Source organism: Elephas maximus, chromosome 6 (genome assembly GCF_024166365.1).
Source record: "Elephas maximus indicus isolate mEleMax1 chromosome 6, mEleMax1 primary haplotype, whole genome shotgun sequence".
Classification (NCBI taxonomy): domain Eukaryota; kingdom Metazoa; phylum Chordata; class Mammalia; order Proboscidea; family Elephantidae; genus Elephas; species Elephas maximus.
The window spans coordinates 115,970,450-115,996,667 of NC_064824.1; the positions used below are offsets into that span (position 1 = coordinate 115,970,450).

Consider the following 26,218-nt stretch of genomic DNA (forward strand, 5'->3'; position numbering starts at 1 on the left):
CAATCACAAGGTAAACAAGATCATGGATCAACCTTGGCAGTTAAACCCCAAAAAAGTAAAAAATGTACATTGGGATCACTGCCTGATGATGTTTCTGGACTGTTGGGCATTGATCTGGCACTCTCTCCATCCTGAGCATGACCAAGCACTGTGGTCCCAGCCTTTGAGGAACTCAGAGCACGTAGAAGTAGACGTTTGCTCAGGGCCCTCCTTCCTCCCCGTCATTCTGATGGGGTTCCAGGATGAGCTCAACCACAAAGTGGGTCATTTGAGCCAAAAGTGTGGATGACTGCTATCCTTGGTAGGCATTGGGACCCAGCCCAACATAAGTGCCTGGCAGGGTAATTACTAAGATGAGCCTTGATTTACACCAAGCTCGTTTTCCTGCTGGTGTGGATGTGAGGCTACTGCTTCACCCTGGGAAGCCATAGTGTGGTTGTTCGTATACCAAAATTGCCCCCAGGGAAGCCCTGAGACATGAGCTCAAAGCTATTTATATGGAAACTAGATACACATACAGCCTACAGCTAAATGCCCCACTTCTCTGTTGAACAGAAACACTGAGGGGAGGAACTAGGTATTAATGCTCTCTCTCACACACACACACAAACACCAACCCAATCATGCACACACAAATACACACATACATACACACGCCACTCACCAAATTCAAGGTACTATTAATATGAGAAATACAAATATTGATTTAAAGATCTGGGGGAAAATGGAACCAAACAGGATGGATGAGCATAAAGGAGTACGTGCTCATTTTCATGACTCACTACCAATTACAAGTCCTGCTGACTGGACCAGTCCCAGGAGGTCCACTGGGGTGGGGTGTGATTTAGGAGATAATATTGGAGCCATTCATTATTCCCTGTCCTAGGATGTGACCCAGCTGAAGCTGGACTCCCAAGGACACATCAACTGGGCCCTGAGATATAAAGACGATAGCTAGGACAATCTTGGAAAACAGCTTTTAGGAAACTTTTCACATAAACTAATAAAACAGCACAAAAGACTCACATATTTTCCACTCTTAAATCTTTTTTTTATTAGTATTTAGTGAGTAGTAAGATTTGTTGGACCAATAAAGACCCTCCTGACTGACATTACTGAAACCCATACCAATGATTATTAAGAAAGACAATTCAAAATGTAGAATCACAGTGACTTAACAGTTTTTAGCCAATCTGTGAAAAGGAAGAGCTTTCAATGGTTTTGCCCGTTTGTAATATTAACATATACTGATGACTCTGTAACGTTCCTCAGACTCGGACACACATGGCTCTGGCAGCATGCTTGTCTATTTCCTACTTTTGCCTTTTTAAATATATCACTTTCTTTTTGCTTTACTAAACTTTGTGGTGTTTTTACCCCAGAACAGGTGGTTTTTTTCTAGCCCACAAAATTCAGGGCTCCTGAGAATTTAAAAGATAGACCCTTTCTTTGTTTTGGCCAGAAGCACAAGCAGCAAACACCAGGGCAGTACTTAGTGAGGAAGTTCAAGGCTTCCATGATCAAGTTGAGCAGTATTGATGGAGAAGGTGTTAAGCCCCTTCTCCTACTTCGTTTCCCAACATACACTTTTCTTAGCCAGGAACATAAGTGAAAAAGGACTTGGGTAGCCATGGAAAGTTCTGTGGGTTTTATTCTTTTTGCTGTGGATCTGCCGTAGGTTCATCTGCATACAGATATTTGAGCATTATTTTCTGACCAATTACAAGTGCTCTCAACCAGAGGCAGAGACATAAGGAAACTTAAAGTTGTTCCTGCCCCACCCTTTCACGTGTTAGTTGAAGAAACAAGGACTCAGAGAACAGCAATGTCTTGCACAGAACATTGGTTCCTCTTCAACAATTTGCAGTGTAGGAAATCTGATGAAACCCCCTTCAGGGCCGACACAGGCCATGCTCAGTGCTGAATTCTCTTCATAGAATGAGGCCCCTGACATCATCTAACTCTCCCACAATCTTTATGTCAAGTGGTTTGCTTGAACGCTTTCAAGAATGAGAAACTTACCACTTCATTTCAGGCAGTTCTAATAATCAGAAATTCCTTGAAACTGAACCAAAAATATGCCAGGCCCTGGAAGGCAAGGACCTTTTCTTCTTAAGACACTCAGCTTGAGCTGATGCCCAGAGCCCCTGGCCTGCCAAGGCTCTGCGATGATTACAATGGTGACATTGGTTCAGATGACACCTCCCCTCTACCAGAGAATCAAACAGATCAGAGCTCCCTTTTGGATGGTGGAGCTGATACCCAGGTCAGAGTATATTAAAACTGCCCAGTCTTTTGCGCAATGAGACTTGAAGAGGGTGGCAAGGGGTAGCAACTCCAGTTTCAAAGAATCCACAAACCATCTGAGTTGAAAAGCTTGGTTGCTACCACAAGGAGGGGCATTAACTTCTTTTCAAGGAGCAAGCGAGGTGGCATCTAGGTCACAGTCCTGACCTGCCCAGGCCTGCTCCATCCTGCATGCTGGAAGCTATATTGCTCCTGGACCCTGGTCCATGATGGACTGCCATAGCAAGAGGGGACGCAGGAGGCAGGGAATGGACCACGTGATTTCTTATAGTTCTTCCACACAGAGGATTAGTTGCAGATGCCATTCTCCCTCTCCCTAACAAATAGCAATTGATGGCCATGTGTGGATGAGGTTCTAAATACTTCAGGATACCTCGTTAGAGATCAGGAAACTTGGTTCTATAGTCCCAGCCTTGTAAGCTTTAGAGACGCAACTGAATTTCCATGGACATGTGTTCCTCATAGCATAAACCAGTGGGCTAAAGTTATAAGGATAATTGAACTCAGAAAGCCTGATATTCTATAGATACCCTACCTAGATATCTAAAGATACCTACTTCCACCCATTCCATCCTGTTCCCAGTTAAGAGAAATTCCTGGTAGATGAGTCGGAAATACTAGGTTGGGATAAAACAAAATTCTTCGCTGGTCACAGCTGGTTTGGACTATTAATTTTAACAATAAACAATTGCTACCATATATTGAGTGATTACTACAATGCCAGGCACACTCATCTCATTTAATCCTCCAAAGTTCCTAGGAAGTATACAGTAATCACCATCCTAGACATGAGGAAACCAAGACTTAAAGAAGTAAAGTAATTTGCCTACAATTACTAGCTAGTAAGCATGGGGCCAGAATTACAGCCTAGCCCATCTGAGTTCAGAGCCCAATCTCTTACTCTTTAAACATTGCTAATAACTCATATTTATTAAGCATTTATTATGTACCACTCACTAGTCTAAGCACCGTATATATATATTTACTCATTTAATTCCCACAAAAATCATACCAGGTATTTGGCTGGGTATCTTCCATCTGTCCAGCACCCCGTCCCCACCCATGCTCCGCCATCCCCTGATGTATGCTCCAGGAGAATGATCTGTAAGAACGGCATCAACAGCTCCTTTGTCTCTGGCTTCCAGCTGGGCTCAGCCAGTGAGTGGCACCAGAGGAGACAGGAGGGAAGGCGAAGAGTGACGTTGGGTATTTGCTTCCCTGGCTCTCCCTTCTGGGTCACCTCATATTGCTCCATCCTGGGACTGTAGACCACAGCTCCTGTCAGGTGGCCCTCTCAACCCAACTCACTTTCTGCATTTCAGAAAGAAGCCCCTTTCTGAAGTGGCAAGGGCTCCCCACTTTTACCAGCCCAGAGGTGCTACATTGTTCCTTGTAGTTGCCTTTACCCTCTACACACCTTTGTAAATTGCCTTTTTAAACTCTTTTTGAATCACTCATTTTGAGTGTGCAGCCTCTTTCCTGCAGGGCCCCTGACCAATAAAAGCAGGTGCTATTATATAAGTGCCTGTGTAATGACACACGGCCATGAGTGGATGAGTGGTGGAACAAGAACTCGACCAAAAATCTGCTCTCCAGAGACTGAGCCCTCACCCCTGTGTTCTCTCCCTCTCTGCAGAGGACCCAGAGTGATTACTATAATCATTGCAATGGCCACACAGAACTCACAGACAATACTCACAATTATGGGGTTTATTATGAAAGTGACAGGTCACAGCTGAGGATCAGGATCAACAAGCTACAACTCAGGATCAGGATAAGGAAGCAAAGTCTCCTTCCTTCAGTGCAGGACAGTTCTCTCAGCTCCTCTTGGCCAAGCAGGGCTCCTCTTGGCACCATCAGGACAGGCTCCTCTCCCAGCCTTTGCCCTGGGCCCTTGGCCCTGCTTTGGCAAAGCCTCTACCCTGCTCTGGCAAGTGTTACAAAGCTTTAGCTCTGCTGATAAATGCCCAGAGGCACCCACTGTCCTGCACTGAAGGAAGGAGACTTTGCTTCCTTATCCTGATCCTGAGTTGTAGCTTGTTGATCCTGATCCTCAGCTGTGACCTGTCACTTTCATAATAAACCCCATAATTGTGAGTATTGTCTGTGAGTTCTGTGTGGCCATTGCAATGATTATAGTAATCACTCTGGGTCCTCTGCAGAGAGGGAGAGAACACAGGGGTGAGGGCTCAGTCTCTGGAGAGCAGATTTTTGGTCGAGTTCTTGTTCCACCACTCATCCACTCATGGCCGTGTGTCATTACACAGGCACTTATATAATAGCACCTGCTTTTATTGGTCAGGGGCCCTGCAGGAAACAGGGAAGCCCACTGCATCGTCTCTTGCCAGTCTCCTCGTTCTGCTGCCACTGTTTCTCTGCTACTGCTTCTCACCATCTCCTACCGGCTCCAGTGTTACAGCACTTTCTGTCTGTGTTCTGGGTCTAGGAGGTTCTCAGCACAGGGACCCTGGGTCCAAAGGACATGCTCGATGCCCTTCTTTCTCAATGGTAGCCTCTTCTGCTCTGGGAATGGCTCTCTTTTAAGCTTAGTGTGATAGCAAAACTGACCAATCTCCTCATTATGGTTCCACACACCTTATTTGCATGGTCCCACCCCCACAAGTTTCCATGCACCTTATTTGCATTGTTAGCAATGTTGTCCAATCTGCTTTGTGAGCCATAAGCACCTTATTTGTATAGTCCCACCCAGTGATTTTGTATGAGTCACAAGACCATGGTGAGAAAGGCCATATAAAAGCAACTTATCACACCATAGTTTTTTTTTTTTAATTTGAGAAGATATTGTCAAATTGCTGTACTAATTAATCATATTAAATACACTCATATATTGTAACCCAGTAATTCTATCCTAGATATAGGTGTAGTTATAGACACAGGTATAGGAACAGGTATGGGTGGAAACCCTGGTGGTGCAGTGGTTAAGAGCTATGGCAGCTGACCAAAAGATTGGCAGTTTGAATCCACCAGGTGCTCCTTGGAAACCCTATGTGGCAGTTCTACTCTGTCTTATAGGGTTGTTACAAGTCAGAATTGACTTGATGGCAATGGGTTTTTTTTTTTTTTTTTTTTTTGTATGAGTATGGGTATGGGTATGGATATAGATAGATGAAAGGAACGCTCACACATGTCTGTAAACGGACATGTACAAGAATGTTCATTGCAGTGTCAAACTTGGCTGGTCAGTTTGGGGCAGAGGTAAGGAGCTGGAGGCAAGCTGGGTGCCCATCATTAAGTAAAATGTGGTAAACATAAGCTATGGGATTCTGTGTAGCACTCTGAAATAACAGTTTAAAAGTGTGCATAATGATATCATAGTGCTGAGTGAAAAAAGAAATAGAGTAAGATGTATAGCATAATGACATTTTTCGTAAATTTAAAATACGTTCACATAAAACAATGTTTCACGTTTTGCAAGAACACATGCAAATGATTCACATTAAACGTCTGAGGGGTGATCACCTATGGGAGGGTGGTATACGGTGAGAAAGGGGAATAAATAAATGAATCAAGAGGACATAGTGGAGAAAGAATTTACCAAATTGCGCTCCAGAGAGGTAATACTATCTGTATTACTAGCTGCTTACAAGTAAGAGAGTGTGGCCATTTTTCCATATCATTTTCAGCACTGGGTATTATCAAAATTAAAAAAAAAAAAAAATTCCAAGCTGATGGCTATTATCAAACTTAGAATTTTTTCCAGTCTAAAGGTTTGGTTTGTATTTTCCCATTAGGACTGAATCGAGCTATTTGCATGTCTTTTTCTGTAACTCAGGATACTTTCCATAGCTAGAAACGTCCTCTGCTCTTCAGGGGGTTGGCAGACCCACCAGTGAAGTGTCTTAGATCACCAGGTCCTGTGCCATCACAAATGCAAGGGATGACACATGGCTGGTGGCCACTCAATCCAGGATACAAATGAGTTTGGGTGCCACGGTGACCTCCAAACCCTCCCTCTAGTTCTTAAGTCACCAGCATCTGGGTCACCCTGTGACCTCTCCAAACCAGGAACCCACCTGTACTTGGTTGGTAACCCCTGCTGCACGGCCAGAGCATTTCAAACTCTGTTTAAGTTCACTTACATTTAATGCACCAAAAATCACTGCTCTGCACAGAGTTCCTTAATGCTGCGGGGCTGTTTCCACGGGCCCTTCCTGTTTAGCCGAACTGGTTGTAAGGCTCCCCTCCATCCCTCCATTTATTTATTTTTTATTTACTTATTTATTCTTTCTTTGGAAGAAATTGATCCTTTGCCAAAAATCAGTGAAACTCTGGCTCCAGGATCAGCTCAAAATTTACTAGCTGATAAATTGGAAATGGAGAGTGGGTTGTGAAGGTGGGAGGAGAGTGAATGGGTAGAGGGAGGCTTTCATTTTGGGGCAAGTTCAAACTTGGAATCAGAAGTTACTGAAGTGCCTGATCTATGCTGAGTCACATGGAGGAGCGGGTCAGGGGATAGTGGTGGCTACCTGCCAGACACACATGCTACCCAGGTTGATGAACGAGCCTCCAAAGGAATGACAACAGGATTATACTTTCACCAGCGTTTAAACAAAACATTAGAAACCACGTGTATGGCATTTGGCAAGCAGTCAGCCTGGGCCTCCTGTGTTCCTCTGACGGTGCCTGAGTCCTGGTCTTTCTTTCTTTCCTCCAGACTCCCACTCCACTCTCCCTCTAATTTCACCCATCATGGCTCTTCTTCCTATCCTTCCGTCCCTCTCCCAACTGAGTCTCTCCAGTAGCCTCTTATTCAGCAAGGGGTGAGGCGGAGCCACAGAGACCTCAAGCCTTGAAGAGCTGAGAGGGTAAGTTTTCCTAAGATGACAAAGATGATGATGAAGAAGGTGGAGGTGGTAGTTGGGTGATGATATTAACTCATTTAATATCGAAAGCAATCCTATAAGGTAGGTAATATTATCTCCATTTTTACAGATAAGGAAACTGAAGCACAAAGAATTTAAACTTCTCCCATGTTACACAGCTAGTGAGTGCAGAGCTGGGGTTTGAATCTAGGCAGCCCATGCTCTTAGTCACTACAGCCTCTGCCCCTCTTTCAAACACCCTCAGCTCAGCTCCCAAGTACTCACCTCCCCCTGAGGATATCTACCTCTTCAGGCTTCTGAGCTTTGGCACTTGCTGTTCTCTTATAAGGCAGAGAAAGGCAGCAGAGAGCAGATCATTCCAGGTTTTCAGTTCCTTCCATGCTATTTCCTTGCTCAGATCCTACTCAAATATCATACAAATATTCAGTAATTCCCTTTCCCCATCCTGCATTTTATTATGGAAAATTTAAGTCATGTAGGAAAGTTGAAAGAGAGGTACAGTGAACATCGATGTACCTACCATCTAGATTAAAATTTGGCTTTATTTCTTTCATCATCTCCATCCCTCTCTATCTCCCCATCCCTCTATTCATCTACCAATTCATCTCATTTTTTCACTGCATATCGAAGTAAGTTGCAGACGTCAGTACATTTCACGTCTAAAGACTCCTGTACTCCCTTCATTTCACTTTATACAAAATGAGAATCATTGCTAACAATTATTGAGTGTTTACTCTGTTAGGCACTAGGCCAAGCACTTTCCATGTGTTACATAATTTGATGCTCATGGAAATCCTATGAGGTGGTTGCACTTACCACCCTCGCTTTACAAATGAGAAGAACTGAGGTAGATAGAGCAAAGGCTGTGGTTAATACTTATTTAGTGCTTTCTGTGGCCATGCACTAGGCCAAGGGTTTTCCATGCATCCTCTCATTTCATTCTTACAGTAATCCAGAATGGCAAATACTATTAGAGATGAGAAAATGGAGACTTAGAGAGCCTAAGAAACTTGCTCAAGATCTGACAACGTAATTAGCATTAGAACTTGAGTCTGAAGGAGAGAATCTGACTCCACATCGCTGCTGTCTCTCATTTGTTCATACCCCGATTGTAGCATTTGTTTTTGTTATTTGTAATTTACGTTTTTGCCTATATTTAGATTTTCCCATCAGCCTATAAACTCTCAAAGTCAAGAGCCATGCTGTCATCCTCCTAGTTCCAAACCCTCAGTTGGATACAAGTAAGTACTTCATGAATGTTTCCTGAATGAATTCATAAACAACGAACATAGTAACTGTTCTATGTTTTATAACCAGTGGAGGAAAACAGTGTTGTGCTCATGACACTGAGCACAGAGCAATAGAGAAAAGCAAGAGCAATGGAGAACTTGAAAGGTGATGTAAGATGCTGCTGCTGGTCCCCTGGTCTTGCTTTACATCAGCAGGATATGACCCTCATCAAAAGGCCTCATCTCATGTAGTCTGGGTAATCTGAAGGAAGGGTGGGTAGCCTGAGCATTTTTCCCAACCCAGGATGGAGCGTACACCTATGCCCTTTGGTTCACTGGGCATTTTCTATGTGCCTCCACCTGGAAGACACTAGACTAAGGGCTGGGGAGGACACAAATGTAGAAAATGTAAGGACCCACCCTTAAGGAGCTTATAGGGTAAACCGGGCACAAGAAGAGACAAGCACATTTATAACTACAGGAAAAGGAATGATGGGGCACTTCATAAGAGAAAGACAAACCTAGTTTTAAAGGACTTTCAAGGAAGGAGAGATGAGATTCCAGCATGGGGAGAGGCTCAGGGACAGCCAGGTCAAGAAATTTACTGTTGTGATGGGTACATCTTTCAACAAGCAGAAACTTGTGGCAGGAACAGAGAGAGCAGAGTGGGAAAATACAGTCTCATGATTCTTCAGTTGCCAAGAAAACTGAAAACAAGTCTAGGAGGGCCAAGTTATCCCATGCAGGGCTGGAAACAAACAACCTGAGGCCAAACTCGATTGCCATTTAAATTTATAACCAGGCATAGTAACACCAGCGAAGCAATGGTGACTCCAACCTGGCTCCAGGTTGAAGCTCATGCAAGATGCCCGTACCAACAGGATGCCAAGGCTCTCCTAGAAGGTGCTGAGGTACAACAAAAAGCTAAGTTTAGGAGAAGAGCTTGGAGAACCATCTCAAATGGTGTATCCCAATCACCCAAACACAGGCTGTACAATGTTCAAAGTTATTTACTACACACCACCTCACTTGATCCCATAACAACTCAAGGAGGCAGGTAGAGGGGTCGATGGCTCACCTGAGGTCACCTGGCCTGGAAGAGGTAGCACCATTGACACCAAATTCAATGCTCTTGGTGTTAAATTTCTTGAATGGAATAGGAAGATCATGGTTTTGGAAATATGTGGCATGCAACAGAGATGATATCTCCTTTTTCCAAATCCAGGTACCTCACAGTCTAAGTGTCGTTAACTTCCCCCACTGGGGTTATTCTGCTGTGATCCATTCAACAGAATAACCCCAGTGGAGGCAGTATGAGGAAAGATCAATCACTAGAAAAGAACATCATGTTCAATAGAGGGTCAACGAAAATGAGGGAAGCCCTCAATGAGATGGACTGATACAAGAGCCACAATAATGGATGCGAACATACCAATGATCAAGAAGATGGCACAAGACTGGGGACATTTAATTCCATTATATACAAGGTCACCGTGAGTCAAAGCCAACTCCAAGGCACTAACAACAACAACTGGGATTACTGAGTAAAAATATAAGAGCTTTGAGAAACTAGTCAAGCGTGACATTAGGTGAAACTAACTACTCATTACATTGAATTTACTCAGGAGCATCTCTTAACACAGCTTTGTGGTTACCAGCACAGGCTCTGGAATCAGACTGCCTGGACTTGAATCCCAGTTTACTACCTGCTGGCTGTGTGACCTTGGGTACATGACTTAGCTTCTCTGTGCTTCCATTTCCTCATTTGGAAAACAGGGATAATAATTGCACCTACCACATGCAGTCGTTGTTAGAATTAAATGGTATTTTACATATAAAAACCTAGAACACAAAGAGTGAGCCGTAATGTAAACTATGGACTTTAAATAATAATAATGTATCAATCTTGGTTCATCAGTTGTGACAAATGTACCGCACTAAAGGCAAGATATCGATGACAGGAGAAGCTGTGCAGGAGGAACAGGGGCCATATGGGAACTCTCTGTACTTCCTACTCAATTTTTCTTTAAACCTGAAACTCCTCTAAAAAAGAGTTATTAAAAGTAAAACCTAGAATAGGCCTGGTATATATTAACTGTCCAATATAAAAGTAGTTTGATTTGTCATTTTATAGCCCATTATATGACATTTTGTTAGGTGCTTTAAGGTGCCAAAGAATGCAGACTTTTTCAGTGTCCTTAGATTATAAGGTTTTAATATAAAGACATGTGGCGAAAAGGAAGTCCAGGAAAGTTCACAGCTGCTTGGCCGGGCCTCAGAGGTCTGGAAAACCGTTCTTCACCGTTCAGGCTACTGCAGCCCTAACTTGTCATAGGCCAAACCGCTTACTGCTGAGTGGACTCTGACTCATGGTGACCCTATGTGTGTCAAAGTAGAACGATGCTCCACAGGATTTTCGATGACTGGTTTTTTGGAAGTAGGTCACGAGGCCTTGAGTGGACTTGAACTTCCAAGCTTTTGGTTAGCAGCCAAGCATTTTAACCATTTACACCCCCCAGGGGCTCACATGTGGCCGAACCTGTGCTTAAAGCCACTGCTCCTTGTTCCTCACTTTTTCTCCCCTTTTCTTATTTCCTTCCTTTTGTCAGTTGTCGAAGGTTGAGTGAATTCTACTCCTAAGGTCACGGCCCGTTGTCTACCTGTGTGCTTATTTCCTTTTATCCTCATTCCCTCCTCCTACTCTTCTCTTCTCCCACCCCTTAGGCAACCACTCTCATTTGTATTTAATGTAAATATATCTTTTGATCTGTACATGTTCTTGTACAACGTGCATTGCTTTTTTATGGGTGAATTTTTAATTCTTTAAAAAATGGTATTTTGTTATGTATCTTTCTGTTCTTATTTGTTTCACCCAGCACTGTATGTAAGATCCATGCCTATTATTAAATGTTCATCCAGGCTCTTTATTCTCTCTGTTGCCTGGTTATCCATGATGTATACCACCACATGTTGACTATTTAGTCTCCATTGACGGGTTTCCAGATTGCCACCAACTCCCTTCACCACAAACAGCACTATAATGGACACCTTCAAACACGCGCCCTTATGAGCCTATATAAGATACTCTTGGGAAATATACTTAGGGTCTATTTTCATTTAAGTTGTATCAGATTGCTCTCCAGAAAGGCTGTTTCTAGAGACACTCGTAGCAGTAGTGCATAAATCGTTACATCCTCACCAGACCACTGGCCTTCCGTAGCTTTCTAACTTTGAATCCATTGCTTCTTAGGCATTCTCCTATTTCCACAACTCTGTTTCTTTCTCTGTTACTGCTTCTGGTTTCACTCCGCCTGCCCTGCACACCCTATAGCACCAGTTGTTACCTTTTTCTGAGTCTCCTGTACACTTCCACATGGTTTCCTCTTACTTATGGCTTCTACTGCCTTCTGAAGTGCACCTCTTGACCTTCCTGTCTTGTATTCTACCTTCTAATACCCCCAATTTGTCATTATCCTTCCTGATGCACTTCTATGGGGCAGTGTTCTTCCCTCGGGCTACCTCACTCGACTGCCATTGGCTCAGGCATCTATGCCTGGTCCAATCAAATGTGTCCTAAGGGTCACATGGTAAGAACCTTGTTGGCCTCTGGGGGGAAAGAAACATTTGTGGCAGGCTCTTTCCATAGAATGGGGCTATGGATATGGAAGTGTGTTAGAAGAAAGGTCTAGCGATCTACTTTCAAAAAATCAGCCATCGAAAACTCTACAGAGCACAGTTCTACTCTTATACACATGGGGTCACTATAAGTCAGGGTCGACTTGATGGGAACTGGTTTTTACAGATATGGCAGGCATTCAGTTCCACGGGCTGCCCAATATACACATAGATTTGTTATTTTGTTAAATGAACCAAAATGTATCACTTTTGATGTGAAGTAGCCAAAATTATACAGCTAGAACATTAAATCAAAAGATTATTTTATGTGTAAACACAGTGGGAAATAATCTGCCAGTTGGTCATTGTTTATCTTGGGTCCCTCTTTTCCTTCTCCTTACATTCCGTCTTCTAATCCCCACACATGGTATTGGTGAAACCCTGTCTTAATCCAAAGGACATGTTATTCCCCCTGCTTGGAACATTCTTTCCCAACTCCCTTTTGGCCTGACTAAAGCAACCCCAATCTTCTCACATCAAATGTTGCTTCTCCAGGAAGATCTTCACTGATCTCTTTCCAGTTGCTGTCAGTTCCAACTCATGGTGACCTCGTGTGTGTCAGTGTAGAACTTTGATCCATAGGGTTTTCAAAGGCTGAGTTTTTTTGGAAGTAGACTGCCAGGCCTTTCTTGCAAGGCACCTCTTGGTGGATTTGAACCCTCAATCTTTCAGTTATCAGCCAAGTGTGTTAACTGTTCATACCCAGGGACTTGGGATAAATTATCCTGCTGGATGTCCCCATTTCTCTCTCCTAGCATCACACATACTACAATTTATTATAATTCAATGTTTTTCTGACCCACAAGAGGTGAGCAACCTAAGGATACAGACTGCACCTGTCCTGTTCACTCCAGTATTCCTACCATTCAGCATTGTACTTTGCATCTAGTAAAAAAAAAAATTACGTGCTCAAAAAACACTTGAGCCGTTTAGTTAAATGACAGACAGGCGATATTTCCAGGGAATCAGAAATCTTGGGCTTAAATCCTATCGCAGGTATGAGGTCTGGCATAAATCACAGTTCCTATATTGTTCATATCTCACATAGTGTTTGTAAATGAAATGCTTCTCAAATTGAAGAGACCTGCACAAATATAGCAGGAGCATTGGTTGAGTACAGGTCATGAGGTAACTTTATGACAATGGGAATTTAAATACCAATTACTTGAGTAGAAGGATAAAATAATGCTCTCATCCTAACAATTTCATAAATCAAATATTTTCATCAAAAGGGATCAGGGATAGGAGGGATCCTGCAGTGTATCCTGTCTAGATGCTTTGTTCTACCTGAAAAGGAAACTGAGAATTTATGTGTCTTGCCCAAGTCATAAAGCTATATACCACCAGGGCTCAGAAAATGGGTCTTCTCTAGTCCTGCCCCTCACATACCACGAGGCATGTGCCCCTGTGGGAGGAAGCCCAGCCAGCTGCACGCGGTCTCTAAATGCTCACAGCACCCAAGCAACCTCGTCATCAGCTGCTGCCAGGCTGACATTTGAGTCCAGCTTCCCACAAGCTATTATTTCTTAGAATCATAAAACCATTCCTTTTTAAGGGATTTTTTCCCCCTTTACTTTTCTCTGTGCCTCTTACTGACCCAGTTCTTCTTACTGACCCAAGAAGGAGCAGCAAAAATATATATACATATATATAATATATACACATATATTATATATATACATATATATATAAACATATACATATATATATGAATATTGGGTCAGAACCTTTATGTGCTGTCACCCAATTTATACGCTACCCCCCAACTTAGTTGGCTACAACTGGGGGATTCAGACTCTAGAACCTAGAGCAAAGTTTTTCCCTAACACACACGTGGCTTTCCAGTAAGAAGAATCCACTCTATTTACATTTTTTCCTTGTTGCTAGAAGAATTAGGAGCAGTGGCAAAAAATAATCCTAATAAGGGGTCCTTTGTGCCCAGCTGTTATAAAACAGGATTTTTCACAAGTATTTACTCCCTCTCTAGAGTGAAGCATTAAAGTGCAAAAGTTCACCCCAAGCATGCCCACTGCTTTTCTTCAGACCTTCCAAGAGACACACAAGGCTCTTATTTTTCAGGGCCCATCTGGCCGTAAATTGCATTTGACGTTAATTTATGAAAACAAATGACACCAGCCTACTCCATGACATTTTGAAATGGGAGAATTAGGCAGAGCAATAAAGTAGGAATAAAATAAAAACACTCACTCAGACCCCATAGCTGCCCTGGCAATGTCCCAAGCCATACAAGGACCCTGAGCCTTCTTACTCCAACACATTCAGCTTCTGCAATGTTACAGTTATTTGATCACAAGACATGAAATTAGGTCTTTGTCACAGAGTGTGGCAGGAAATTAAACACATCCAGGGCTTTCTTCATGTGACTGGAATCACCATGCTATCTGCAGAGTATGTGTATATGGTGACAATCGCAGAGATTATCACAGAGAGAAAAGGAATTGGAGCATCGACACTGGCTGATTACGCAGCTAGTTGTGTAACCCATTCTCTCCAGGGTCTTGTTATTAGCTGCTGTAGAGTCAACTCCGACTCATGGCGACCTTTATGTACATCAGAACGAAACGTTGCCCGGTCCTGGATCGTTCTTACAATCACCGGTATGTTCAAGTTCATCGTTGCAGCTATTGTGCCAATATATTTCAATGATAATCTCCCTCACCCTCATTGGCCATCTACTTCACAAAATATGACATCCTCTACTAGCAATTGATCTGTCCCGTGGATGTCTCCAAATTCAGTACGTTAGACAATGCTCTCTTGTGACCCATAAGGTTTTCATTGGCTAATTTTTGGAAGTAGATCACCAGGTCTTTCCTCTTAGTCTGTCTTAATCTGGGGACTCCATTGCAAACTGTCTACCATGGGCAACCTGCTAGTATTTGAAATATCAGTGGCATAGGTTCTGGCATCACAGGAACACACACGCTATCACAGTACTACAAACAGCAGATGGGCGGTGGCTCCAAGGTCTACAGCACATAATTTGTTCTTGGTACTGCTCAAGATTTGGGGTGAGGAACTGTGAGCAGAGTCGAGAGGGTGGTTTATAGACATGCAGAAGGAGTTGCGTCTATTTTGACTTCTGTATTTTGCACCTTCATTCTCCAACATTAAGGAGACAGGACGGCAATGTGTGGTACCAACTCAAATACCACAGAAAAGAGTGAAGAGAAAGGACTTGATGATCTGTCTGTGACTCTAGGTAAGGTAGCTAACCTCTCTGGGTCTCCATTTCTTTGGATGCTTAGGCCTGATGTTTCTGCATTTTTTAGACATGAATACTATGGGTGGTCAGACACACATATATACACACAACAAAAATCTTTTGGACTCTGGGAAACAATCAATTGGCATAGCTTTAAAAATACCTTTCATTTTAAAAGGTTACAATAAGCATAAAATTTTTTAGTTGGAGGCTGGAAGTGAGGCTACAGTTTCTTCCTTCTGGGCTCTGCCCCTTCAAAACAGATACAAGGCTCACGAGACCTGATGGGGGATCAAAGGGCCAGCCTTATTTATTGGTCAAGGATATGCCAAATCACTCCCTAAAACTAGGACTTCTAGAAAACTGCTGGAGAACAGAACTTAGACCTAAAGATTAATAGGGCTTCCTATTCATCCCTCCAACTTGGTCTTAGGACCCATCCCTTTGGACAGCTTGTTTGTGAGTCAGCCCTGAGTTCACCTGCTAGCTAGCTGCCTCCATACCCAGGCACAGCTAGAAGACAGAGAAAGGATAGACCTCCTCTCCATCCCCTCCCATACTAGGAGACCTTGCTCAGGCAAGTTTATCACAGGGAAAGAGTAATCCAAGGAGAAGACCCAAGAGCATGAGCCTGCAATTCCCAAGAGAACACAAAGTCAAGGAAATAAGAAACAATACCACGTGTGAACTGTGTGTAGCATTTAACACTGTGATTCCATCCACTGCTAAATGTGGTTCAAGGAAAGTCAGGACATACCCAGTCAGCTTAGCTATCCCTCCCCCTTTGGAGAGGAGCAAATAAGCAACTGGAGAGATAAAGATGGAAGTATTGTATTCCTTCTGTAAAAGCCAAAGTGCAAACATGAGGAGAGGAGTATAATTGCTCCTTCCCTGTGCTTTCAAGAAGGATTTCCTGACTGAGTGAAGTGAAGAAACAGAAACATAACCAGTATAAGAGACTTTGGCAAGACTTTTCCTCAAAATGTATAAAGACAAGTAGAAAACCACATTGTTCTGCCCTTGAAGACAGAGATATCCCAAGTGGGACAGAATTTTTAATTTTCCCATTTGAAATGCCTCCATCAGGGGAACCGCATTCATGTGGAGATATCTTGGGTTGATCCCATCCTGCAGACTTCTTGGTTGGTCCTCAGGGATGGGCAAAAAATAATTTCCCTGCCTACAGGAGGCCAACTTCTCCTTGAATTTCTAACAGAAGGTGAAGTGTTGGTCTAAGGTACCTATAACATAAAGACAAAGAGCAGGGTCCTTACCATTAGGGAAAAGATAAAACGTTCTCCAGACTTTCCAAAGACTAACATGAGAGAAAAATACAAGCTGTGAATCATTCACTTGAGGACAGGACTGGAAGAGCTGATGAAAGCTCAGGGGAACCAAGGGGAAGAAAAAGTACAGGAAAAGATTTCCAGAGATAAAGAGAACAATTCCTTAGTGGTCCAGCTTGGAGAAAACAATTTAAAGGAGGCACATTTTCAGCTTGTCTTTAATAGATGTTTGCTAACTCACTGTGGTCCTAGAACCAGCTGTGGTTGACTGAAGAACATTTTTCATCATAGATCCTTTGAGGTGAAAAAGAATAAAGCTGAAAATGGACGGTACCAGATTGTGTTCCTAATTTATTACCTTAGTCTTGTCACCCAGAATCAAAGAGCCCTATCCAAAGAAGCTAGAGCAAAGGAAAATGCAAAGAAATATATTTGATATAAATCAGTTATTGGAGGTCAACCTTAGGATATTCCCCTATTACATTCTATCCCACTGCTCTATTTATATCATAGTAATTATCAAATTATCAAATTTTGATCACTATAAATTATCAAAGAGAAACTCAGAAGGGAAATTAGAAGTATTTTGAATAAAATGAAAATCAAATGGTGTGGTATGCCATTTATGCAGTACTTAGGGGGAAATTTATGGCACTAAATGCCTATATTAGAAAAAAGTAAAGGTCACACATCAATTACCTCAGCTTCTATCTTAAAAAAAAATGAAAAAGAAGAGAAAATTAAATGAAAAGGAAATAATAAAGATCAATGCAGAAATCAATGAAATAGAAAAGGGGAAAATCATAGAAAAATAAATGAAACAATAATCGGTTAAGACATTGATATAATTCTTCAACCTCTAACCAGATGTCAGAGAGAAGGGGGGGGTGGGAGAGAGATGAAGAAGGGCAAAGAGACAGAGAGAGGACAAATTGCCAATACCAGGAATGACAGGTGACATCCCTACAGATTCTGCAGTTAGGAAAAGAATAATAACGGGGATATCATAAATAAATTCATGTAAACAAATTTGACAACCTAAATGAAATAGACATATTTCTTGAAAGATAAACTACCAAAGCTCACCCAAATAAACAGGTAACATGTATAGCCCTTTATCTATTCAAGAAATTGAATTTGTAGTTAAAATTCTTCTCACAAAGAGAGCTCTAGGTCCAGATGCCTTCGCTGGTAAATTTCATTTTAATAAGAAATGATGCCAATTCTACAGAAACAATTCCAGAAAGTTGAAAAGGAGGGAATACTTCCTAAACCATTCTAGGAGGCCAGTATACCCTGTACAGAAACCACATAAAGATAGAGGGAGATAAAATTACAGACCTTTGTGAATGTGGTGCAAAAATTCTAGACAAAATTTTAGCAAGTCAAATCCAACTATACACATACCAAAAAAAAAAAAAAAAGAACTGTTGGCGTTGAGTTGATTTCAACTCCTAGCAGCCCTACAGGACAGAGTAGAACTGCCCCCCAAAGAGTTTCCAAGGAGTGCCTGGCGGATTTGAACTGCCAACCCTTTGGTTAGCAGCCATAGCACTTAACCACTATGCCACCAGGGTTTCCACCATATATATCTATATTTACATATGTGTTACATATATAAGTATAGATATACACAGACACAAAGAATATGACAATATGACCAAGCAGAGTTTATTCCAGGATTTCAAGTTCAGTTTAACATTTGAAAATAAAATAATGTAATATACTATATTAAAAAACTAAAAAAGAAAAACCATGTGATCATTCTAATAGATACAAAAGAAAATTTGAAAAAATCTAGCATCCATTCCTAATTGGGAAAAACAAAAGAACAAAACTTTCAGCAAACTAGGAATAGAAGGGAACTGGGTCAACCTGAAAAAGAGCACCTATGAAAAACTTACAGCTAATATTATACTTAATGGTGACAGACTTAATGTTTCTTCCCTAAGATCAGGAAAAATAAAATCATGTTGTACTGCAGGGTCTAGCCAGTGCAATCAAGGCAAGACCAAGAAATAAAAGCCATTCACACTGGGAAGGAAGAAGTGCAACTACCTTTATCTGCAGACTACATAATTGTCAATGTAGAAAACCCAATGGAATCTACGAAAATGCAAATAGAACTAAGGAGTGAGTTTAGTAAAGCTATAGGATACAAAACAATATAGAAAAACCAATTGCATTTCTATATTCTAGCAATAAAAAATTGAAATTAAAAAAAATCATTTACAATAATGTAAATAAACGTATGAGATACTTAAGGATAATTCTGACAAAGATGTTAAAGGCCTATACCCTGAAAACAACAAAACATTGCTAAGAGAAATTAAAGGAGACTGAAATGAATGGACAGATATACTACATTCAGGGGTCAGAACACTAATATTGTTAAGATTTCAATTCTTCTCACATTGATCTACAGGTTCAGTGCAATTCTAATCAAAATTCCAGCAGACTCTTTTGTAAAACTTGGCAATCCAATTTTAAAATTCATATGGAAAAGCAAATGACCTAGAACAATAAAGCAAGTCTGAAAAAGAAAAAAACAAAGTTGGAGGTCTAACTACTTGACTTTAAGGCTTATTATAAAACAACAGTAATCAAGACAATGTGAATCAGAATCATGATCAACAAACAAACCAACGGAATAGAAGAGTTCAGAAACAGACCAAGGCACATACGGACAGCCAATACTTGACCAAGGTGTAAAGATGATTCAGTGTAGAAGGAATACATTTTCAACAAATGGTGCTGGAACAACTGGATATCCATATGCAGAGGAGCGATCTTCAATCCATATCGCACATCATGTACAAAACTGAACTCAAAGTGGACCACAGAATGTAAAACCTAAACTGTAAAACTTCTAGAAAACAACATAGGAGAAAACCTTTGTGGTTCTAGATTAGGCAAAGGTTTCTTAGGTACTATGCCTAAAGCAGAATTAATAAAGGAAAAATTCAAACACTGGATTTATCAAAATTAAAAACTTCTTCTGTTCTTCAAAAGTCACTTAAGAGAATGAAAAGACAAAACATAGCCTATGAGAAAATATTTGCAACTAATATATTTGATAAAGGATTTATATCCAGAATTTACGTATATATATAAACTCTCAAAATTGTATAATAAAGCAAACAATCCAATGAAAATGGGCAAAATATTTGAGAAGACGTCACCACAAAAGAAGTATGGTCATGAGATAAGTACATAAAAAGATGTTCAACATAATTAGTTCTTAGGGAAATGTGAATTAAACTACAATAAGATACCAAACCAAAAACAAACCCATTGCCGTAGAGTCGATTCCAACTCACAGACTTACTAGATTGGCTAACGTTAATGAATGAATCTCAAAATAGCTCTGCTGAGTGAAAAAAACAGAGTAAATATGGAATGTATCAGTTTTCCAAATTACCACAAACTTAGCGGCTTAAAATAACACAAATTTGTTACCTTCAATTTCTAAAATCAGAAATCCAAAATGAAGTTTATGGGGCTAAAATCAAGGTAGCAGCAGGACTGCATGCCTTCTGGACACCCTAAAGAATCTGTTTCCTTGCCTTTTCCAGTCTCTAGAAGCTGCCGGTATTCCTTGGCTCATGGACTCCTCCTCCATCTTTAAAGCCAGCAACAGCCAGTCAAGTCTCTCACATTGCATCACTCTGACTTCTCCTTCAGTCATCACATCTTCTTCTCTGACTCTCTTGCATCTCTCTTTCACTGATAAAGACTCCCGTGATTACATTGTGCTCAACCAGATTATTCAGGATCATCTCCCTATCTCAAATTCCTTAGTTTAATCACATTTGCAAAGTCCTTTTCCCACATAAGGTGACATATTCACAGGTTCTGGGGTTTAAGACACAGAAGTGTTTGGGAAGCCACTATTCTACGACACTTCATATTGTATATTCATACACAATTCTAGAAAATGCAAACTAACCTATAATGAAAGAAAAGAAATCAGTGATTTCCTGGCGGTGAGAGGGGAAAGGAAGAGGAGGGAGGGAGGGATCATCAAGGGTCAGGAGGAAGCTTTTGAGGGGTGATGAATATGTTCACTATCTTGGCTGAGGTGATGGTTTCACAGGTGTGTGTATGTATACACATACATATGTGTACATATATTACATATTTTAATATATACAGCTTATTGTATGGCAATTATACATAGATAAAGCTGCTTTAAAAACACCTTATTATTTTCTGTCCTACACTGTAATTATCACAATCTATCATTATTTTATTTGCTTGTTTTACCTTTTTACTGTATGGCTCCTAGCCTATTTCTACTCTCATCCCACTAGAATGTGAGCTCCATGAGGATAGCCTTACTGAGTTTAGGCTTAGTTCTAGAGGACGTTACACTAATGGCTAAAAAGGTGAAGCCAGCACATTATATATTTAAAAAGAACTCTTTAAAACCTAATTAAGGGCAGGCTACAGTTATAGTACGAACCAGGGTACAAAAGAAGACTGTAACTCTGAAGACAAGCGCCATGTTTGCTTTGCTGTATCACTCCACACATGTACCAATTACTGTGCCTCAATAACTAAATGATTAAATGAATGAAGAGCTCCAAGTAATATGGAACAACTATTGGAAGGTTTTCCTTGCAAATTCAACGGAAGAAATTTTCTATTTATCAAGTTTGCACCCAACCATGGAAGTTCCCTATTAGGTTTGCACCCATCTGAAGAAGTTCCTGTTTCACTCTCATGCCTCCCAAGAGGACAAGTTTGGATCCCAGGGGATGGCTATGTGAGGTAGTTTGACTTCTGTGTAAAGGTAGACATCTGCACCATGTGAAATCACCTTCAATTTGGTCTTTTGGTCCTGGTTCCTGAACCCTACTCCTTGACCAACTTTTACCTGGATTAGGCTGGGGGGGTCCCACCCAGACTGACTTTTGCATAGATTGGCTGGGGAGCCCCACCCAGTAGCTGACTTTTACCTGAATTAGTTAGGGAGCCCACCTTGTAACTGACAAGGAGTACATGGGCTAGCTTATAAAAACACCAGACCCTGAGACCACAGCCGTCCTGATGTACAGGAAAGCTGCCTGAGAGTCACCCTAAGACTTGTTCCAGCGGGAAGTTTAAGTGAAGCTGCCCTGTTTGGTGAGCTCTCTTCTTTGACCTTCCCAGACCTCAGCCATACATTCTCCCTGATTTGTATCCTGAGTTTCCCGAGATCTGAAGTTTTCTCTGAGTTGCATCCCAAATTATATTGTTACTTCCACATTGTTACCCTAATAAACCACAAAAGCTTGAGTATAGTCTGTGAATTCTTGTGAGTTCTTTGGGACTATTGCAGTGGATTATGGAACCCAGCAGAGACACAGAAAGCAAAATAATGGAAAAGTAGGAAGGTGGAGATATATTTGACCCTCACCTCACACTACTGCCGAAAAAAACCCATTGCCACTGAGTCGATTTCAACTCATAGCAACCCGATAGGACAGAGTAGAACTGCTCCATAGAGATTCCAAAGAGCACCTGGTGGATCTGAACTGCTGACTTTTTGGTTAGCAGTCGTAGCACTTAACCACTATGGCAACAGGGTTTCCTTAGAGTGGAAGCAAGTTGCTGGTGTCAGAATTTGATGATTCTTCCAATCTTTCAATATTTTAGCCAAATATCCTTCACTAAAATGCTGTATACATGACTAACAAAGAGGCTACTGAATCTTTGCTTACTCCAATCACCTTCCCAATTAAGACAAAAGAATGCCCTTATGCTTTGCTGCCAATAGAAATTATTGCCCTTGCAATCACAATAGAGGTTCCCAGACAGAGCTGGAGAAAAATGTAGACCAAAATTCTAACTCAAAAAGAAAGATCAGACTTGCTGGCCTGACAGAGACTGGAGAAATCCTGAGAGTAGGCCTCTGGACAGCCTTTCAGCTCAGTAAAGAGGTCACTCCTGAGATTCACCCTTCAGCCAAAGAGCGAACAGGCCCATGGAACAAAACAAGACCAAAGAGGTACACCAGCCCTGGGGCAGGGACTGGAAGGCAGGAGGGAACATGAAAGCTGGTAATAGGGAGCCCAGGGTTGAGAAGGGAGAGTGTTGACATGTCATGGGGTTGTTAACCAATGTCATAGAACAATGTGTGTACTGTCTGATGAGAAACTAGTTTGTTCTGTAAACCTTCACCTAAAGTACAATTAAAAAAAAAAAAAAAAGGAAATTGTTGCCCTTGCTAGGTGGAGCTCACACGCAGTTACAGTAACTGTTTTCTCACTAGTGCTTAGAGTGGTGCTTCTGGTACTTCTGGTGCTTAGAATGGCAAAAAACAAAAACGGGATAAACAACCATTTTTCCATAACCCCATCTTAATGAGATTCATTTTAAAGTGAGTTTGCCATGCATTATACCAAATACTGTGCCAGGCTGGGAAGAGTGAGTAAAGCGGGGCAGGATATGTCCTCTTCCAAAAGGTACTATATTATATTCACTGCTATTTTTTCAAAATACATTAGCTTTGTACACTCAAAGCTAAATTTGACTGCAAACAGTGTATTTCAGGCTATTATATACCTCATAATACCACATCTGTTTTATTATTATTATTTCAGTAAGATCCCAAGTACTTCCTCCTGTAGTTCATGATGCCACATATTGTTAGATTGTGATGTTTTTCTTCCAATTTTTTTTAATATAATTTTTCTCTTCCAGATGGTCCAGAGGCAGGAAGATGGACAGGATGGCCTCTCAGTGTCTTCCAGCCCTACAGTTCTGCAATTCTATCACAGTAACTATTATAGTCTTTTTTCCCCTCCAGATTCCAGTATTTCAGACATTGATATTGCTCTTCAGCACCGTGAGGGAAGCTGGCTGTCAGATGAATTCACCTCTCGCTTTCCCCCAAAATAGCTCAGCTTGGTACTTCCCTGAAGTTAGAGGGACGCTTCCACTTCTCCAGGCCTGAGGAGCACAGTGGAGGCTCTCCCATGAAGCCAGATCCTGTGTCCACCCTCTCTGAAGGCTGGTCCCACCTCTTTAAGAAGAGAGGTGTCATCAAGATCATGAAAAGGGTTGTCCTAGGGCACATCCGGATTTGACAGACTTGGGTCCTGAATTCCCTGCATCGCCTGTCATGTACCTCACTCCATTTTCCCACTTCCTTCACAGATAGCCTCTACTTTATGCCTCTGCCTTGTTGATGCAGTTAGACTTGTGGACTGTTTTCTTTATAGCCTGTAAGACCAGGTTTGATTTCTGATCACTCTTTTGGCCTCCTTCTTTACTAGTGATTTTATGACTAGTTTTCTGGTTAAACCCCTCACTTAACTCATCCTGAAGGAATCTCCATCTGTGGTCTTTCCTTAGGGCCAACATTTCCCACACTATCTGTCCAAGGCTTATGAGGACATTCCAGCCCCCCAACAGCAGTCCTGAATCCTCCATACTGCTATACGCCCACTCTCTCTGATTTTACTAGGTGGCAGGGTTTGCACACCCATTGGAGTTAGGAGAATTCTCTGAACCAGGTTACTCACAGAAATTCTTTATATCTCTTCCAGCCCAAGCAGCTGCATGTAAAGTGACATATTTCTGAAAGGGTCATTACTGGCCAGATTGTCTGTGCCCAGATCCTTTCCAAGAAATCTCCAATCCTTACCACTTCTTCACCTTAAGTCACTGGCATCACTGATTGCTCCAAACTGTGAGTGGGAAGGTGAGGGTAGGAATTTCTGGCCCAGGAGCCAAAAGTCTTAACTGGGTGGAAGAAGGACTTGCATACAGCCTGTTAGCACTTCGCAGAGTGTTAATTAACCCCTGAGGAACCAGAGATACTAGATACTCCTATGAGATCTCAATAATACCAACTAGGAACCACTCAGCAATTTATGTTACTGTCACATGAGTGACAGTAGATGAGTGGATAGGGAGAAAGAAAAGAGCAAATATGGTGAGGGTGGGGCAGGATGCTAGCTTCTCTTTTTCTGACTTCTGGGACTATTTATTGAAAACCAAGAGTTCTAAGAAAGTTTAGTCATGGCCTCTCCAGCTTTGCCCATCACTGGTCTCCTGCTGGGTTACCACTGCCAAACTTATGAAAATTTTGAGTATTTGTGTATGTGTGTGGAAATATGGCCCAAAGTTTCGGGGAAATAGACAAGTTTCTAAGAAGTCCAACTCCAATAAAGGGTTCAGTGTGAGCAGAAATGGAATATTTTAAACAAATCTGGTATTAACCACGGCTACATTCAAGAGTGATTAACAGTATTTAAAAATTAGTGAGAAAGATACCAAGAAGTATAAAAGTGTTTATTTTAAAGATGAAGCAAAGAGATTAAACTTCTGAAGTATTGATAGAAAGCTAACCTGTTTCAGTGGAGCTATTCTCCTTCTCTTCCTTTGTTTTTCTCCTTCTCATTTTTAAAATGTACAAGGAATGGGAACCCACTCTGATTAATCTCACAGGTGGCAATGACCAAACAGTCTCAACCATGGATCTAAGATTCCAATTCTTTCTTTATGACAATGTAGCCCAAGTGTGGCTACATTTTAGAGTGATGGTCAAAGATCCTGAAAACATATACAAACTTACAAAAATAACCCACTACTTATATCCCCACCCCATTCTTTGTTTGTCCACCTCTAATTCAACTCCTATCTCTCTTCCCAATCATGGAGACCCTGGATGATTCCTTGGTAATCAGAATCTTTGCTTTAGTACATAGTAGGCACAGTTATAAATATGGACTCCATCACTTTTCCTCTGGCTTGCTCACTTTTTTCCTATTGTGTAAGATTTTACCGTGTATGTCCTTTGGACCTGTCATTCCAAGACATCGAAAATCCTATATTCTAGGCCTTTCGAACCCTCCTTGAATTCAAAGCTAAGAGCATGCCACAAAAATAGCTGAGCGAGTTTTCCAAGCCAATGTTTATCTGTGAATCGGTGACTTTCTAACTTTTCTAGTCCAAGTCCTCTAAAAAGTCACTACAGGAGAAGCAATATAGAAGGGGAGATTAGAAAAAGTAAGTGGGCATTTAGGGACATTCAGGAGTCTCTGTAACACTCAGACATTGAATGTTACAACTAGAGAATACGGTCCAAATCCTGCCAGTTTCACAGGTCCAAAATTAGCCAGGTGACCCTGGACATACTAGTTGCACTCTCTGAGCTTCATTTAGTAGCAGAGCCAGGTCTGGCACCCTGATTCCTTCCTTCCATGAAACATTTCCCACCACATTACCTAGATGTTTTCTCATTCTTTGGTGCAGATAGAGAAACACAAGCTCTGTGTCCCTCTGGGATGAATATGGAACCTCCTATTGAAAATGTCATCAGCGCTCACAGATTCAACTGTGAACAGTCAGGTTGGGTCACTGGAGGAGAGGTTCAATGCAATCTTACAAAGAGCAGCAAACCAGAGAGAAATCAGTACTGACAAATGGTTCCCCTTTTCTAGAGAATGCTTTTTCTCTCTCAAGTCCTAGGGCCTTATCAGGCCCCTAGCCCTGACCTCCAACCTCAGCTTTGGAAAAGAAGGTCTTCCTTAAATAGCCATAACTTGACCTTGCTGACTTGACCTTGGCCAGAGAGCTGTTCATTCATCACAGAAAATTTCCTAAGCAAAAGAAATCCACTTATCTTAATTCTACCCTTATGTTTATATGATTCCTTTC

At 41.5% G+C, this 26,218-nt stretch overlaps 2 long non-coding RNA genes across 3 annotated transcripts in view; one reads left to right on the forward strand and one right to left on the reverse strand.

Annotated features, from left to right (window-relative positions):
* LOC126078079 (uncharacterized) overlaps window positions 1-26,218 on the reverse strand; it is a 470,413-nt gene that overhangs the window by 372,338 nt on the left and 71,857 nt on the right. The window lies entirely within an intron of this gene.
* LOC126078077 (uncharacterized) lies at window positions 6,938-24,746 on the forward strand. The gene is made up of 4 exons (XR_007517954.1): window positions 6,938-7,133; window positions 8,312-8,392; window positions 15,192-15,278; window positions 23,255-24,746. It is a non-coding gene; the product is annotated as an uncharacterized LOC126078077 (long non-coding RNA).